This window comes from Castor canadensis, chromosome 6 (assembly GCF_047511655.1).
Source record: "Castor canadensis chromosome 6, mCasCan1.hap1v2, whole genome shotgun sequence".
Classification (NCBI taxonomy): Eukaryota; Metazoa; Chordata; class Mammalia; order Rodentia; family Castoridae; genus Castor; species Castor canadensis.
In genome coordinates, this window is record NC_133391.1 from 12,352,685 (window position 1) to 12,371,559 (window position 18,875).

An 18,875-nucleotide genomic window follows, 5' to 3' on the forward strand; every position below is an offset into this window, starting at 1 on the left:
TGGTGTCACCTGGCACTGGGTTCCTGGTAGTTGGTGTGAGGATGGAGAGGAGAGGGTCTGTGCCAGCCCTGGCCCGGCTCCATGCCAGCTCCGCCAGTGATTTGCAGGTGGCCTGGCCCCATTTTCAACAAGGTTATGGGACCACGGGTGTGCATGATGCCAGTCCTGGGCCAGGGACACACTCACAGCACACAGCACACGCAGGCTCCATTGTGCCAGGTCCTCCAGTAGACCGAGGCCAGGGGACAGAGCAGAAGCCAAACACTGACCACCTTTGGGAGTAACCTATGATTGGCACTGTGAAGGGGTCAGGTCTCAGGTCCCAGCACTTTCCTGCCAGGCCTGTGCCTCTATTGTCACAATTCTAGAAAATTCTCATCACCCCAAAAGAAACCACACACTCTCTAGCCACCACCCTTCCCGTCCCTCCACACCTCCCATACGGCTGTGTTTACCTGGGCAACGTTTGCTTTTATCTTTTGGCTAAAGATCCATCTTTTCTTCTTCTTTGCATCCATTGCCAAGATTTCAAAGAGGCCGGGCATGTGGTGCATGCCTGCAATCCCAGCACTCGGGAGGCTGAGGCAGCAGATCTAGAGTGGGAGGACAGACTGGGATCCATAATGTGGTTGGTTGTCATTGGGTTTGTTAATTAGGGAAGGGGAGAATTACCTTCCCATCTATGAGCATGGTATGGCTGGTGATGTAAGTGTCATTAAATTTTTTTGTTCCTCATTTTGCAGTGTTATCTATAGGTCTCCAGCAACTTTTAGTAAATTTATTCCGAAATACCTTCTATTTTGTTTTGGGGCTATGCAAATAATTAGTGGTGCTGGGACCATTAGCTGTCCATATGGAAAAAGTATAAAAATAGATTCCCACCTCCCACATTAGAAAAAAATCAACCCCAGAGGAATGAAATAAGTGCGTGTGAAAAGTAAAGTTGTAAAACTTTCAAAAGACAAATGCCGAGCGGGGAAACGGATCTGCTGGCGAAGCCCAAGGAGCAGCGCTGGAGTGAACTTTCTCTCATTCGTGGTTATCTCTGTGTGAGCTCTGATCTCCCGGGAGGTGGAGGTAGGAGGATCCTGAGTTCAAGGCAGCCTGAGCTACACAGTGAGACCCTGTCCCAAAAATCCAAGGGCTGGGGGCGTGGCTTGCCTAGCATGTGCAAGGTCGTGGGTTCTATGCCATCCCCAGCACCACAAAAGAAAAAAAAAGGAAGGGAGGGAGAAGGAAAGGAGGGGGGAGGGACTAGATAGATAGATGGATGGATAGATGATATATACATAGACAGACAGACAGACAGACAGATGATAGAGAAGATGTATGGCTGGATAGATACACAGAGATAGATAGAGAGATGATAGACAGGTAGGTGACAGACAGTAGGAGGCTGAACTGGAGCTCCATCCCCAAGTAGCACTGAGAGCCACCAGGGAAGAGCACCCCCTTTTAGTGGTGTGGATCCAGGCAGGCAGCGTTGGGGGACCCCCAAGTCCCCACCCTTCTGTTTCTCTCCCAGGAATCCTATGTAGTCACACAAAGGCTTTTCCATGACCGGGAGAACGGGAACTGCAGCCTTGGGCTCTGATTGGCCAAGCCCTGCATCAATCACTGTGGTCTGGCAGCTATGAGGACTGTGATTTGCTACTCTGGGGTCACACGCCGGGGTTTGTGGCCAGGCAGTTGCCTCTATTCAAGAAAGTAGGTGTAATCCCAGCTACTCGGGAGGCAGAGAGGATCGCGGTTTGAGGCCAGCCCAGGGAAGTAATTTGCAAGACCCTAGCTCAAAAAAACCACGAGAAAGAGCTGATGGAGTGTAGCAGAGAGAGAGAGAGGACCCTTGCTTGTCCTTCTTCAAGGGGGCCACCCTTGTGTCCCAAAGACAGGCCCTAGAGACAGCCAGTCCTGTTTGCTCAGGTTCTTCCAGGCCACAAGAGAGACGAGGAGTCAGGAAGGTGAAGAAAGAACCCACAGAAAGATGGCGTCCCAGTCCAGCAAAGAGAGACCAGAGCATCCTGGAAGGAGAGAAGTGGTTGCTGAGAAGATCAGGTCAAGGCGGGGGCCATACAGACTCATGGCATTTCAGAGAAATGAGAAATCCAAGAAGACTTCCTGGAGGAGGCACACTGGGGCTGAGACCTGGGTGGGCAGCAAAGGCTTGGTCTTGCCCCACCTTTCCTCTTGTCCTACCTCCGTCCATGTTGTGAGATGTGGGGACTGAGTCTAATTCTGCCGCCAAAGCCTGGAATGACCCGGGCAGACCCTTCAGGTCTGAGTTTCCTCCTCTGCTTTATGGGCTTGTCACACCCTTCACCCTTTCAAAGGAAAGGAGGAAGAGGAGAGCCTCTAGGATTTCTGGCTCTGGAACTAGGCGAAGTTCCTTAGAGACCCCTTTCCTCCCCCTTAATCCACAGATGGGGAAACTGAGGCCCAGAGAGGTAAAGGGTCTGGTCCAATTACCAGCTTGAACCTGATCGGTTTTTGTTTTTTTTTTTTCCAAATCTGGGTCCCCTGTTGCAGGGGCTCCGCTGGAGTGGTGAGGTGGGGAGAGGGCAGTTATCTACTTGGCACCTCAGAAATAAATGTTAATTGGGAGGAATTATGCAAATGAGCCCAGACTGGTACTTGCTCATTTGCATCTCAACAAGGTGGCTACATTAAAAATAGCAGAAGGAAGGAGTGAAGTTGAGGAGAGACTGCCAGACACTCTGCCCTAGAAGATCCAGGCTTCTGGGTCCCCAGGGTGGGGGTGACCTGGCCCGAGGATGGACCCCTGATCCTGGTTCTGACAGCCTGGGACCCCACGGTGGTGCTGCCCCCGAGCCCTTAGAGAGTAACGCATTCACACACTGCACACCCAAGTGAGGACTTCAAAAATGAGGTCTGAGTCAGGTCCCAGTGGCTCACGCCTGTAATCCCAACTACTCAGGAGCCAGAGATCAGGAGGATCGAGGTTCAAAGCCAGTCCTGGGCAAATAGTTCACAAGATCGTATCTCGAAAAAAACATAACAAAAAAGGACGGTGGAGTGGCTCAAGGTGTAGGCTCTGAGTTCAAACTGTAGTACTGCAATAAATAAATAAATAAAAATAAAAATGAGATCTGACCACAACAGTCATCTGTATGTAACCCGCTGAGGCTCCCTACTGCCCTCGGGAACAAAGTCAGTATTCTTGGTCCGGCCTGCCTGGGCCCTCAGCCTCATTTCCCTCCCACCCTCAGAGCCCCAGCTGTACTTGTCTGTCCCCTGTCTTCAGAGGACATCAGGACCGAGGATTGTGAATAACCACAGGCTACGTCCCTGTGTGACACCCGCCAGGGCCCACAGCCCTACGGAGATGACTGAATCACGACGCCTGGGTGACTGCGGGTCCCCATCACACCCGCCCTGTCCTCAAGGACGGCTGGGGGAGGGGGAGACATGGAGGGAGGCTGGTTATTAATTAAAAAGCAAGTCATGTGCTCGTCCTGCCTGATTCCAATAAAACCCGTCAAGGGTATTAATTACCAGATCGGGCGATAGGGGCAGGGTTGGTTTTCCGAGGCCGACAAATACCAATGAACCCCGAGGGCTGGGGCGGCCGGGCACCTGGGGAGGTGGATGACGGTGAGCGTGGCTCACGTGGCTAGCCTGACTCTCGCACACTTTTCATTCTGCTCCTCCAGGCCTGACGCCATCCTCAAAGCCTCGCAGATTGCTCCTGTTTTAATCCTCACCGTGCAGCAGAGAACAGCTGGACACAGAGAGGTTTTCTAACTTGATCGAGTTGCACAGCTTCCAAGGGGACACTGCTGGGAGTATATGCTGGGCTTTGTTCTTGTTTTGTTTTTTGCGGTACTGGGGTTTGAACTCAGGGCCTGCACCTTCAGCCACTCCACCAGCCCTTTTTTGTGGTGGGATTTTTTTCAGATAGGGTCCTGTGAACTATTTGCCCAGGGTGGCTTTGAACTGCTATCCTCCTGATCTCTGCCTCCTGAGTAGCTGGGGTTACAGGTGTGCTGCCCAGCTGTTGTTTTGTTTTTGAGACAGTCTTATTGTGTAGCCCAGGCTGGCCTTAAACTGGAGATCTTCCTGTCTCTGCCTCCCGAGTGCTGGATTACAGGCGTGCACCACCACGCTTGTCTTTAGCCTGTGCTTTTCAGCACAAGGGACCTAGATGCACTGGCTACCTTTATCAAAGCAGTCTTTCATTGCACAGAGGGGTAAACCGAGGCAGGAGAGAACATTGCTTGCCCATATTAGTGAGATACCCCTATATCCCAGAGGTCTCTCCTCAGCAGAGTACAAATGCGTGGAGTCCTCACCAGAAGGGGAGAGGGAGAAGTAGCCCAGGGTGGACCAGGATTTGGGGTCCCAGGCCACCTGCCCCCTCCTGCCTCCCTCCCTCCATCCATCCCTCTCTCCATCCTTCTGGAACCCTCCAAACCCACCTGGTCTGAACAACTCAACACTCCTCTGTGTCAGCCAGGCCCTGGTCCCCTGCACAATTAAAATAGGCCTGACCTAAATACAAATCCAGCGTTGAAAATACGGCTGTGCCAGTGTGAGAAAGAAAAACTGCACTTTGGGCTTCACACCCCCCCACACACACCCCAGGAAGAAACCAGGCTACCTGGAGCCCAGGAAAAGGGCTGTATACAAGCCCGTGAACACTGGCCCCTCCCTAAAGTGTCCCTGAGTGGGACAAGATGGACAGAGAGAACAACACTGCTTCTGTGGCTGGGGGCTGGCAGCCACTGTCACCCTGGGGAAGCAGAGCTCAGAGACAGCAGGTGGCCATTTAAGGTGGCACAGCTCATAAGTAGCCAGGGGACAGCAGATCTCTGGTGTCTGGGCAGGAGGAGATGTGGGGGAAAGTTCGTAAGGCAGAAGGAAGCCTGAGCAGGATGCTCGCGGTTTACGCCTGTAATCCCAGCTACAGAGATCAGGAGGATCATGGTTTGAGGACAGCCCGGGGAAATAGTTTGTGAGACCCTCTCTCAAAAAAACTTGTCGCAAAAAAAGGGCTGGTGGAGTGGCTCAAGTGGCAGAGTGCATGCCTAGCAAGCGTGAGGCCCTGGGGCCAAGACTCCTCAGAGTCCAAGAATTCTCACACATGGCCTACTTCTGTCCCCTCTGCTGAGGCCCCGTGGCCCTGTCTTCCTGCTCCAGCTCAGTGGAGCTGGGACTTCACTGTCCTACTCCCAGGTTGTTGACAGAGGAACCATCTCAGGGGTGCACATGCACTTAACAAAAAAAAGGAGGCACAGTCCGGTGTGGTGGCGCACACCTTTAATCCCAGCCTACCGGAGGCTGAGGCAGGAGGATTTTGAGTTCCAGGCCAGCCTGGCCTACGGAGCAAGGCCCTCTCTCACAAAACCAAGACACACACACAAGGGTCATGATGCCGCTCTGTAATCTGTGTTGACAGCAGAGCGTGTGGCCAAGCCTGGAGGGTTCTGAGCACCGAGTCCTGCGTGACCCGGAGGGCAGCCCAGCTGAGGGGTGCACACCCGAGGCCGGGGAGTCAGCTTCATCTTAGGGGCCTGGCCCAGGCCTGCCTGTCACCCCCCACCCCAAAGCCAAAGGACACCATTGCCTCCCACCTGAAGTCCCTAGATCACAGACTCAGGCTTCCTTCGTGTTTGCTTTTGGCTGCACTGAGGTTTGAACTCAGGGTCTACACCTTGAGCCACTCCACCGGCCCTTTTTTGTGTTGTTTTTTTTCAAGATAGGGTCTCACAGAGTACTTGTCTGGGCTGGCTTTGAACCACGATCCTCCTGATCTCTGCCTCCTGAGTAGCTGGGATTACAGGTGTGAGCCACTGGTGCCAGATTCATTTATTTATTTTGAGAGCAGGAAAGTGGATTTGAGTTTTTCTTCCACATATTTACCCCTGGGGGAACCTCAGGCTCAGGAATAACACAGCACACCGGTGGCAGGGTCTGTGCTGGATTCTGGGCTGTCCCAGGAAGCCTCGAGATCACCACAGAGTCTCTGGACAAATCCCCCTCCTGCCACTCGCTGCGTCTCTGAGTCTCTTGGCTTGGGGCAGCCAAGCCTCTTGGGGGAGCAATGGTGGCTCCTCATGGAGTACTGGCCTGTCCCCTGCCCCTGCCCCTCTCCCTAGGTTTGGTTACTCTTTCTACTGACCTCCCTGGAGCCATCAGAGTCCCCTGGCATTCCCTAAACACGTCCTGGATGTCATTGATGATCACGTAGCACAGAGAAGGGCTGTAATTCCGGGCTGCTAGGGGACCCAAGCCCCAGTGCTTGGGGACAGAGCGGGGGGAAGCTTGGAGCAAGGCTGAGGGTGACCTGAGTGGCTTCATTCTACCCCTGTCCTTGGATTACCTTGGCGGGACTCGATTAAAGTGGCCATTTTTATGCTGGGTCTCCAGGCTCACTGCTGGTGAGCAGAAGTGGAGAACTCCAGAGGTTGGAGGGGTCCCTGTCCCCCTGGAGCTGTACCTGCAGCACTGGCCCCGTCCTGCCCTTAGTCCTCAAAATACCCCACAGTCCACAGTCTGACCCAATTTGGAGTGCTGTCTATTGCAGGGGTGACAGGTGGCATGGCCCCATCCCCAGCAGGCTTCTAAATGCCTACTGGTGAGCTTGCAGCATGGAAGACGAAGGTTAGACCTGGGAAGGACTGCCGGTGTTAAAATGATGTGGCAGCCTTGGCTACATAGAGAGTTCAAGTTCACCCTGGCCTATATCGCGAGACTCTGTCTCAAAAAGATAAAACAACAGCAGCAACAACAATAACCATAGGAGAGAAACCAGGTACTGGTGGCTCACGCCTGTAATCCCAGCTACTTAGGAGGCTGAGAGCTGGAGGATTGCAGTTTGAGGTCATCCCAAGCAAATAGTTCTTGAGACCCCATCTCTAAAATAACCAGAGCAAGATGGACTGGAGGTATGGCTCAAGCGGTAGAGCGCCTGCTTTGGAAGGGCTAAGCCCTGAGTTCAAACCCCAGTCCTACCACAAAATAAAAAAAAGACTTAAAGAGAGAGAGAGAGGAGAGTGCTGATTTGATTTAGACAGACAGAAGGACAGGGTGGGGGCCTGGCTGGGAGTGAGGTGGGACGTCCCCCCCTCCATGGCATTTCACCCCCTACCCTGTCCCTCCAGCTCTGGGAGGCCACAGCCCCACGCGTGTCTCTATCACAATATTTACTAACAGTGGCACAATTGAGCCCGGCAATTACAATCATGTCACTATTATAGCTGATGATTCTGATCGCAAGCGGAAATTAAAAACAGGAGCAGGGCGCAGAGGGTGGAGCGCCAGGCAGGCACCTGGAGGACGGGGTGAGCAGCCTCCTTCCCACGGCCTCTCCCCCTCCGGTTCTGGGTTAGGTCACATGTCTCCTCCTGAGGCCTGGGTCAGGGAGGCAGGTGACTCCGGGTGGCTTTCCTCCCCCACCAACCCACCAGGGTCCTGGGCCCCACTTTGCATCTCTCAAACTATTAAGGTGCAATTACTCCAGAGCTGGCCGTTCCAAATTGATCTTTCACTTGTTCCACAGCTGCAACCATGGAGACGGCCCTAGCTCGATTTGCCTCGCTCTGTTCTTCAAAGATTCCAGCACAGGAGAATGGAGGGAAGGAGGCAGCACAGTGGGGGCGCAGACACAGGAGAGGCCCAGGCGATGGGGACACAGGTGAGAGACACAAGGACAGCGAGGGACATAGAGACTACCAGAGATAGAGAGAGATGGAAATATGGAGAAACAGACACAGAGATCCCGGGACAGAGAGACATGATCGATCCCAGAAAGCTGAGAGACAAGGAGACAGAGGGATAGCCGGGTATGGTGGTGCACACCTGTAATCCCAGTGTTTGGGAAACTGAAGCAGGAGGATTGCGAGTTCCAGGCCAGCTCAAAGACAAATGAATAGAGACAGTCAGACAGAGAGACCTGGTCCGAGGATGGGACACAGAGAGTACCCAAGGAGAAAGAGACAGACTCAGACAGGAAGAAACCCCTTCCCATACTGTGCTGGAGACAGTCACATCTGGGTGCCAGTGGCTCACACCTGTAATCCTAGCTACTCAGGAGGCAGAGATCAGGAGGGTCATGGTTTGAAGCCAGCCCAGGTAACCCAAGTTCTCACCTTCTTAGTACCTCATGCAGGGATCAAGTATCAACACACAGGGAACTCACTCAAACTGCCTCCTAGCCAAAACAATGGGTGAGACAGACAGGGATCAAATAGTCACTCAAACAACATCAATTTCTTCCAGCCCCAGTGGTCGGAGGGTTTCCAAGAGCCCGTGGTCAGTCAGGATGGTGAGGAAAGCTGAGTCCTGTAGGACAAGGGGCTCAGCTGGTGGAACTCTGGGTAAGGGGGATTGTGCGTGCAGGGCCAGCACACAAAGGCCACTTTGACTTGCCATTGAAAGGGAGATTTGGGCTGAGTCCAGTGGCTCACACCTGTAATCTTACCAGCCCAGGAAAATAGCTCTAGAGACCCTATCTCAAAAAAAAAAATTACAAAAAGGGCTGGTGGAGTGGCTCAAGCAGTAAGAGCACCTGCCTAGCAAGTGTGAGGCCCTGAGTTCAAACCCCAGAACCACCAAAAGTTAAAGAAAAGCAGATTTGTTTCAAAGCCTGGGCCAGACCCTTCTTTGGGCAGGAGGACCCTGAGACAGAGAGACAGCATCGATCCAAGATAGCTGAGAGAGAGGCTGAGAGATAGAGCCAGAGGGATAGCCCAGCATGGTGGTTCACGCCTGTAATCCCAGCAGCTCAGGAGGTGGAAATCAGGAGGATCTTGGCTGGAGTCCAGCCCAGGCAAACAGTTAGCAAGACCCTATCTCAACCAATAAGCCGGGTGTACATCTGTAATCCTGGCTATGAAGGAGGCAATGTTAGGAGAATCATGGTCCAAGGTCAGCCTTGGCATTAAAGTGAGACCCTATCTGAAAAATAACTAAAAGCAAAAAGGGCTGGGGTCATGGCTCAAGTGGTAGAGCTCCTGTCTAGCAAGCATAAGACCCTGAGTTCAAAGCCCAGTACTGCCAAAAAATAAAGAAAAAAGAGGAAAATGTGTTGAAACTCCTGGTCAGTGAACTTTGGCATGGATGGGGGCACTGTCCAGTTGGTCTGCTGCCCCCTGGGGTTGGAGAGGTATGGCCTTAGCCCGAGCTGAGTGGGGTGCCACCTCTGCCTCCATAGTATGGGGCCCCTGACCAATGGGCAACCCCCCCGCTGGCCAGGGCTCCCAGGGGCAGGGGTAGAGCTGATGCCCAGCACAGAGAGGTTCTTCATTGGGATCACACAGTTCAGTGTTAGTCTGGTCCAGCTGGATGTCAGGCCTGGCTGCAGCCTGAGCCTTGGCAGCCTGGGACAGGAGTTGGCATGGGGCCTTGGTGGCACAGGGGACGTGGCCCCAAGTAACATAGTTGTGGTCTGGTGCTGCAAGGCTGGGTGTAGTTAAATCACAGATAAGAGATACTGAAAGACCGTTGGAGAACAAGAAAGCTGGAGCAGCCGGGCACTGGTGACTCATGCCTGTAATCCCGGTTATTCAGTAGGCAGAGATCAGGAGGATTGAGGTTCGAAGCCAGCCCTGGGCAAAAAATTAGCAAGAAATTATCTCGAAAAAACTCACCAAAAAAAGGGTTGGTAGAGAGGCTCAAGGTGTGGGGCCTGGGTTCAAACCCTAGTACTGAAAAAAAAACAGAAAGCAATGCACCCTAAATTTGAATAAAAGTCTTTGGATGTGTGCTTTGGGTCTTTTTTTTTTTTTTGGTGCTGGGATGGAAACCATATACCAGGTTAGTGTCCTACCTCTACAGCTAATCCCCATCTCTGTTTTATCTTGAGACGGAGTCCATGTAGCTCAGGCTGGCTTTGAACTCATGATCCTCCTGCCTCAGCCTCCTGAGTGGCTGGGATTACAGGCATGACCCACAATGCCTGTTCTCTGGTGTGTTCTAAAGTGATAAGTTCCAGTCTCTCTCTTATCCCTCTGCTGTTTGAGCCAACACATCTTCTAGAAGAGACTGAACCTGTGCACTGAGGAAATCGAGGGCCAGGTCCCCCAAAGTCAGTGGCTGAGCAGAGGTGAGAAGACACCCCCACCTCACCCTAGGCCTGGCTGGCCCTGTCCTCTTTTCACACCTGGCCTCTGCCCTTGTGGCAAGCATAGGGCTGGACTGGAACTCACTGACTTGAACTCGCACTGGCTAGGCAGGCTCTCTACCGCTTGAGCCACTCCACCTGCCCTTCTTAGTGTTAGGTATTTTCGAGATAGGGTTCCTGAACTATTTGCCTGGGGCCGGTTTTGAACCGCAATCCTCCTGATCTCTGCCTCCTGAGTAGCTAGGATTGCAGGTGTGAGCCACCAGCAACCTGCACCACATCTATCTTAGAGTAAAGAATTTCATAAATGTTAATTACTAGTAGTAATTATTTATTGAGATGGGGTCTTACTATGTTACCCAGGCTGACCTTGAACTCCTGGGTTCAAGTAATCCTCCTGCCTGAGCATCTCCAGGTGTGCACCACAATGCCTGGCTTAGTACTTCCAATGACTACTCTGCAGAGTCAGGAATGGGGGATGGGTGAGAAGTGTTGGGGAGATGTCCACAGAGGCCTTCCAGAGGGAGACAAGGGTGAAAGGGGCTGAGCGGAGGGCTCCAGGATCCCCACGTCTGGCCATTTTATTTTGTTTTTCACTATGTAACCCAGGCTGGCCTCGAACTCGCGATCCTCCCGCTCTGCCTCCCTAGTCATCTTTTCTAAAGAAGCTAGCAAACGTTCCCCTGCGGCTGCACTTGTGGCTTTTTCCGCATTCCTATTGGACAGCGCTGCACAAGGCCACGCCCAGGGCCTGGGAGGGGGCGGGGCTTAAGATCTGCCAGGTCCTCAGGGAAGCCCTCCCCACTTCCAATTTGAGCAGTTTGCCAGGGTGCTTGAAATCGCTGCTATGGAGGCTTATCTGGGGGGTCCCAGAAGACTTGGGGGACTTTAAGAGGTTTTGCCCTTGCTGATCAAAAGTCCCAGTGAGGGAAATGAATGCTTTTTTTTTTTTTTTGACACTGGGGTTTGAACTCAGGATTCACACCTTGAGCCACTCCACCAGCCTTTTTCTGTGAAGGGTTTTTTGAGATAGGGTCTCGAGAACTATTTGCCCAGGCTGCCTTCGAACTGCAATCTCCATCATCTCTGTCTCCTGAGTAGCTGGGATTATAGATGGGAGCCACTGGTGCCCTGCAAAATGAATGCGTTTGAATGACCTGGACAAGCCATGGAGTGCCAGGGCTGGGAGGACAGGGCCAGCAGGTGGTGAATGGAGGTGCCCCAACACTGGGGAATGGCACTCCCCTGGGGTTGGAGGTTTGGGTCACAGACACAGGGGGCTTCCAGCATGCCGATCACCTACCCTCTGCCCCTTGGGTGGACCCCATGGTAAACTAAGCACTGTGTTCTCCCAAGGCATTCACCTTTTTTTTTTTTTCTTTTTCTGGATGCTGGGGACAGAACCCAAGGTCTCGTGCACGCTAGGCAAGCACTCTACTACTGACCTACCCCCACAAGCCCTTCCAGTCTCATTTAAAAAAAAAGAATAAATAGTAATTATCCGATAAAATCAAGTCTTGAGAAGACAAGCAAAGCCACAGAGATGGTTAAAAGGAACCACAGGTGTCCGATAAGGACCAGGTATGACCCTGTGGAAAGAACATCTTCGCTACGGATCAGCCCTGCCTCCGGGTCCTGCAGGGTGTCTGGCTTTCTGCCCTGACCTTTGGTCCCTTGTGATAACTCAAGGCGACACCACCTCAGGCTCCCTCTGGGACCGTCCTGAGGTTGACAGGATTGCCCCATTCCTTGTTTGATTCTTGCCCCCAGGGAACAAGGAGGCAGGAGAGGTGGTGCACAATTGTGGAAAACGCCAGAGTAGACAGAGGCCACTGAGTCCTGTGGGAGCTTCCCCTGGTGGCCAGCTGTTGTGATGGGGGTCCCCGGGGAGATAAGGAAGGGGGATTCTTAGTTGTGCACTAGCTCCTACAAACGGCCAGGGTCAGGCTGGAGGCGTGGCTCAAGTGGTAGAGCACCTGCCCAGCAAATACAAGGTCCTGAGTTCAAACCTCAGTACCAAAAAATGGCCAGCATCCATCCGATACCCCGACCTGTGAAATGGGCTAGCCACGCCCACCTGCTGGAAGGACAGTCAGAAAGCTCAGTCAACAAGGGCCCAGAGGGGCTCTGTAATGGGGTGGCTTGTGGTTGTCAGCAGTGAAAGGAGACTCAGTTTCCACATCAGCATAGTGGGGGGAGGATCTTACCTGGGGGGAGGATGAAGCAGGGGCCCACAGGAGTCCAGGGCCACTGAAGGACAGAGGTGTGACTGGAGTTGGGGGATTTGGGGTTCTTTGGGGCTAGGAGCCTGGGGGGAAAGTTCCTGAGTGTGTGGAGTGCCCACTGGCAAGGAGTTTTCTTCTCAAACTCCCCTCCCAATAGAGGAAGCCCTTGCTGCCCTGGTCAGGAGAAGGAATTGAATTTGGCCAAAATGTGAATGTTCGTAGCCAGGTGACAGTGGCTCGTGCCTGTAATCCCAGCTACTCAGGAGGCAGAGGCCAGGAGGATCAAGGTTCAAAGCCAGCCCCAGGCAAACAGTTCCCAAGACTCTGTGTCAGAAAATGCTGGTGGAGTGGCTCAAGGCGTAGTACTGAGTTCAAGTCCCAGGGCTGCAAAAAAAATAAAAAGTGTGAACTCAACCTTGAATTCCCACCTTTTTAGAAAGAATAGTTTGAGCAAAGACTATTTAGTCACTAGATGGAACCAATTAATAAAAGAACTGATAACTATCCTTTATCAAAATAAGCACCTATTATGTGTCACTGGACATAACCCTAAACATTTTTCTTTTCTTTTTAAATTAAAAGAATTATTCTTCTTGCAGCACCAGGGAGTTGAACGTAGGGGCTCCTGCTTGCTAGACAAGCGTGTGTGTGTGTGTGTGTGTGTGTGTGTGTGTGTGTGTTTGTGAGTATGTTTAACTTTGGCACAGGTTGGCTTTGACCTTGAGATCCTCTTGTCTCTGCCTCCTAGGTAGCTGGGATTACAGGTGTGTCCCACCATGTTTGGTTAAAATTTTTCCTTTATTATATCATTTAATCTGCACAGCAGTCTTATGAAGAAAGATCTATTTTAGTTCCAGTTTACAGGAATGGTGAGGAAGATGAGGCCCCAGAGGTTGATTGACCTGGCCTGTTATCATACCCAGATCACATATGAGTGAGGGGCCCCTAGACATGCCAGGCTGTGGCTTCTGTTATACCAACTGCTCCCTGGTCCCCGCCCGGGTGCAGCTGGAGTGTGATTGGCGGGCTGTTCTGGGAAGCCATCCTGAGGTGGAGGGAGAGGGGCATCCTCTCTGCCCCCTATTTCCATCCCTGCTGCTCTGGATTCTACCTGCGGAGGGCAGTACTGAGCAGTCACAGCTGCTCCTCCAGGCCCTGGGGTCCAGGATTTGGGATGGGGGAAGCACCCTGTCCAGAAGCCAACAGCCCAGCAGCCAGTCCTTCCTGGGACCAGCTTCCTCCGGCTGGGCCCACTGAGGCTGTGCCTTGGTCCTAACGTCTAATGGGCCGGTGTATGTGTAGTAGGGACGCCATAGTTCAGTGGGCAGAAGTGGGCCAGTGCCAGCAGTGTCATCACATCCCATGTGTCTCCAGGCAGGTGACTTTATAGCAAAATAAAGCAAGAGCAATCGTATCTACCCAGCATGCTTAGCGTGAGACATATAAATTACTCTTTTTTGGCAGTACTGAGGATTGAACTCAGGGTTTCCCAAGTGCTGTACCACTTAAACCATGTCCCCAGCCCTTTTGCTTTTAGTCTGTTTTTCAGATAGTTTCTCACGCTTTTGCTGGGGTCAGCCTTGGCCCTCTAACTTCCTAACTCTGCCTTCTAGGTAGCCGGGATTACAGGTGTGTACTACCATGCCCAGCCCAAGACATAGACATCTTAAATACAACATGGCCAGGAGCTAGAAGACGTTTAACAGTGGGGTTACACTGTGATTGACTGTGAGGCTTCTGGAAGGCACGAGTGGAGACTCAGAGATAGAGGGGAACTGACGCCCAAATTCACTCCAGCTGAGCCGGGATTTGAACTCACATGGTCAGCTCAGCCTCCAGGCCCTTGGTGTGTGGCCTTTTCCAAATCCCCGTTGTCTGCCCAACATCCTCTGTGAATACAAGGGCCACTCTGTGGGCACCACCTTGGGCTGTGGGGGAGGAGATACCCGCGTGTTGGGCTTAGTGTGTGTGTGAAGGGTCAGCCATGGGTAAGTCTCATGGCTCCTGACCTGTGCCCCAGGAGGCCTTGTGCATGTGGTGTGTGTGTGGTGGGGGGGCGCCGAGGCTCTGCGAGGTCCTAAGAGATTCTCCTGCTACCTTTGGCTCTCTCTATCTAGGCCAGAAGCTCCCTGGAGTGGGTGGGGTGGGGGGACCTGCCTGATGGGATGCATATCCCTCTGACCAGTGCCAATCCCATGGAAAGCCTACTAGCTCGGCTCTCCCGATCACTCTGCCCGGCATGGTTTGGGGACATTACAAAAGGTGTCCCCTGATTCCTTTGGATCCCTAGGTTTGCAGAGGGGAGGGTAAATCCTAGGTCAGGGTTGGATGCAGACTAGAAGACGGGACCTGGAGTCTACTTGGATCTGCTGCGACCTTGGGCACCCTAGGGGACAAAGCCGGGGGGGGGGTCGGAATGTCGCAACATGGGCAGCGAGTGACCAGCAGTCACTGGGCAAGGGTGGAGAGGGGGTGCGGGCCACACGGGATGCACAGGACCCAGGGAGAGAGGGGGAGGCGGGGGAGGGATCACCTGCTGGCTGGGTGACCTTGACCTTGAATCTGGAGGTTGGGGCGGAGGGCGCGATCCTAATCCAGCTATGGGATGCCCCCCCTCCCGCGCCTTCCCCCCGCAGTGCCCAGGCCGGGGCGGGGACGCGCGGGCTAATCCCGTATGTAAATGGCAGCCAATGGAGGGCGGTGTTGCGCGGGGCTGGGATTAAGGCCGGGGCGAATGGCTGGCAATCTTACTGGGATTACAGAACAAAGAGCCTTCCCGGCTCCCGCTCGCTCGCTCGCTCGCGCCCCGCCGCCCCGCCCTCCGCCGCCGCAGCCCCGCGCTGGGGGCGGGGGGCCCCGTGCGCCCCCCCACCCCTCCCCCGCCCCCGCCCCCTCCCCTCCCCGCGCCGCCGCCCGCGCCGCGCCGCCCGATCGCCGGGATTAATTAGGGCGGCAGCGCGAGCGGCAGGAGGCTGAGTCCTGGCCGCGGGCCGGGGGCCGGGGCGCCGCCGGCACAGGAGCGCTTGGGGATCCTCCAAGGTAGGAGAAAGTTTTTTTTTTTCTTTTTTTTTTTAAACTGAGGGGGGAGGGAGGGAGTGGTGAGATGAAGAGGGGGGTCCCCTGTACCCCCTGTTCCTCGTGCGTGCCCCCTTCTCTCCTCTCCCCTCCCCCTCCAGGTGTTCCTGAATCTGGGTCTGGGTTTTTGGGTGCACGGGTGTATGTGTGTTGGGGGGGAGGGGAGGGGAGGCACGTGATCCAGATTATAATTCGGGCCGGGTGGGGGGATAGGGGGAGGGGAGGGAAGAGAGGAGAGGAGAGGGACAGTCGCCCCCTCCCCCTCCCCCACCCACCATCACCACCACCTGCCCTCGGAGAGGGGGGGGAGAGTGAGTGGGAGTGGGGAGCTGTCACCCCCTCCTCCTCTCCCCCCACCCACATACACTCTAAGGTCCTTCCGGGGTGGGGGGGGCACCCTGCAGGCTTGCTGCAGTTTGCGAATGAGGTCAGTTGGTGCTGGAGCCCCAGGGTGGGAGCCCTGAGAGGGGGGGTTGGGAAGGCCGCGGCCTGCCCCCCCTTTGATCTCTAACTCCCTCCCCCCCATTCACATAAACTGTGAGGACCCCTAGGCCGCACCCCCCCGACTTCCAAACTGGGTCCTGTACTCTTCCCTTGAGCAGTAGATCTTTTTTGGGGGGGTTCCTTTGGGAGAGGGAGGGTTTGGCCTGAGTGGCGGAAGCTGAGCCCTTGGATGGGGGAAGGAGGGAGAAGGAGACTCAGGGTGGCAATGGGGGAGGGGCTCCAAGGGTCACCCCCACCCCTGGAGCAAGTTGGGGAGCCGGGGCTGTGGGTGGTCTGTGAGTTGTTGCAGAAGAGCAGGGAGGAGGGGAAGGAGGAGGGGCAGCAGGGTGCTTGCTGTGTCCCCACCCCCAGCCCCCCATCCTGAGTCTCTGGGAATGATGCATTGGATACAGTCCTGCCGCCAGGGAAAGAGGGGACCCAGTACCCTGGCTGGGCCCAGGGCCTCTGGGGACCACACAGCTGAGAGTTTTGCCCTCCTGGCACTGCTAGAGGGGTCTCAGACGGTGGCATCTGGCCCAGTGACCTGGCCTCCCAGGACCAGACTGTTTGGTGGAGGCCCTGGTGTGTCCCTCCCAGCGAAGTGACCCAGCTTGGGATGAAGGGGTCTTCCTGGCAGGCACGTGGGCAGCGCTGGCTGGCTGTGGAGTACGTATTCCCGGGATGAGTGGGGCGTTTGTAGGGGGCTTTTCTTACTGCTCAGAGCGGAGGGGAAGGGTGGCCTGAGCTACCTGGGGGCCCTCTGGCTATGGTCAGTGTCTGTTGCTTTGCCCCGTGGCCAGGGCTGCTCCCCTAGTCAGTGTGATGTGACCTGGGGCAGCAGGAACCTGGGAGATGCTTGGAGCCATTCGTGTATTTCAGCGGCGTCATCCCAGAGGGGAAGGGCAGTGTGGCATTGATTATTTATGTGAGGGAGTGATGGGAGGCTGGTGGCTGCTGGCAGGGCGGGGCGGGGCACCAGGGCAGCAAGATGGGGACTGGCAGGTGGCCATTACGCATCACTTCTTTGGGGCCCAGGAGGGTATGAATTGACTTCGGCCTCTTTTGACCAGAGACCTGGGGACCCCAAGAAACAGGCCTGGTTTGGCTTGGAGGTGATGGGTGTGGGAGCCCCCAGACTTTAACCTGTCCCTCATTCTGTAGCCTGCTCTGAGGATGACCTAGAAACTGACAGTTCCAACTCCGAGGGTCCCAGAGGAAGCAAGGAAAGGCTGGAGTCCCCAGTACTCCTGGGCTACTCGTTTGAAATGTGGGGTAACTCAGAGCCAAAGGTGGCAAAAATGGGGCTTGCACACAGTATTCTTGGGAACTTGCTTAACCTACTTAAAAGCCCTGTCGTGTAGCTGCTGGGTAAAGTACCATTTATTTACAATTGTGCTGAGGACAAATAATTTTGATCTTTATTTAAAGGCAGGCTTCCCGGAGCCCCGATAGGCTCTGACACGCACAGTCTAGTGAGTGGCCGGTACTTGGAATTAAGTCACACGTAATAACAGGGGTCTCGGTGGCAGCTGTTTGCTCGTTGTGTGTGGGGATTGGGCGTGCACAGTTCGGTAAACAGCTCCATTGTCGGAGACCCCAGCTGAACATTTCAGGGAGACATGATGACATGGCTTGTGGTATTCATGTTCTAAACCTGACCTTGGAACTCCCAGCCCAGTCTTAACCTCCTACATCCTTGATTCACTGATGGGATCCTGCCTGGCTGGGGTTGGGGTAAGGTTGTTCCCCTCTTCAAGGTTTGGCTTGGCTGTGGAGTTCCCTAGGTGAGGCCTTCAGGTGTCACCTCTGTGTGCCCATGACACCCTGGCCTTCCCCTGTCCCAGTATTGATCTCAGAGGCTCACGTCTGTCTTACCTCATTGCTTTCTGGGGGTAGGTGGGTTCGGGACCTGGTACTCACACCTGTTGAATGAATAAGTGATCGAGCAAAATTCTGCTCCTGGTAGGAGGCCCAGTGTCTTTCCTTAAACTTCCTCCTCCCCGCCCCTCCCCCATTCTTGTCACCCTCCCCCATATCACTCCAGCCTGGGTCTCCCCCAAACCTAAGCATGCTCCCCGAATTACATCTATTCTGCTTCTGTCTGGACTCGCTGCTGTCTGTGCGCCTGTCTGTCTTAGATGCTTGGTAGCCAGGGACACAGCCAGGTACGTTGGGACAAGCCAGGGACACCATTCTGCAGAGTTGATTCTCAGACAGCAGCAGGACCTGGCTGAGGGCTTGGGTTCCACACTGAGTTCAGGTGTGACAGAGCCTGTGGGACAGGGACCCTTAGGGAGACCAGGAATTCCCGACAGGATCTTGGGAGGTGGGAAGGACAGGTTTTTGCAGGGGAGAGAGAGGGGGATTAACACACATGACCAGGAGATAGTGCGTTGTGACCAGTGGTTGGTGGCAGGACGTGCTGGAGGCTTGGGGTACAGGTATTGGGGTTCTGGGCAGGAGAAGAGGGCCAGCCAGCCTCCCAGAATCCTTTGAGTCCACTCTCAGGGAGCAGAGTGGCCTTTGGCCAGGATCTGTGTGTCCTGGAAGGATCCCACAACTTTCTTGGTCTCTTTTGGAGGTTCCCCAGTCTGATACCTCTCCCTCTCCCTCCGTCTTTTGTTTTTCTTTGTGATACTGGGGTTTGAACTCAGGGCCTACACCTTGAGCCACTCCACCAGCCCTTTTTGTGATGGGGTTTTTTCCGAGATAGGGTCAGGCTGGCTTCCAACCTCCATCCTCCTGATCTCTGCCTCCTGAGTAGCTGGGATTATAGACGTGAGCACCGGCACCCAGCTCCACCTCCGTCTTGCACAACTTCCTGTCCTGGCTCCTGTCCCTGACGTCTGGGCCACCAGGACTGGCAGCACATGAGCGCGGAGGGTGGCAGGATGGGGTAGGGCTGGGAAGCCGGGGTTCCTCTCTTGGCTCTGCCCCAGTCTTACCCTAAGAGGAGCCAGCCCCTCACCGGACACCCTGGGTCCTTGTTTCGGTAATGCCTGGCTGCACCA

The 18,875-nt window shown here is 54.4% G+C and overlaps 1 protein-coding gene across 8 annotated transcripts in view; it reads left to right on the forward strand.

The window, feature by feature from the left end:
* Nucleotides 1–15,207: 15,207 nt before the first annotated feature.
* Nucleotides 15,208–18,875, forward strand: part of Gtf2ird1 (GTF2I repeat domain containing 1) — a 75,269-nt gene continuing 71,601 nt past the window's right edge. For 7 of the 8 annotated variants that reach the window (XM_074075749.1, XM_074075751.1, XM_074075754.1 and 4 more), the window contains exon 1: nucleotides 15,208–15,345. The gene's annotated coding sequence lies outside the window, so the exon portion shown is untranslated. Of the gene's footprint in view, nucleotides 15,346–16,183; nucleotides 16,531–18,875 lie in introns of those variants that run through there. The other variant, XM_074075750.1, reaches the window with a different exon arrangement.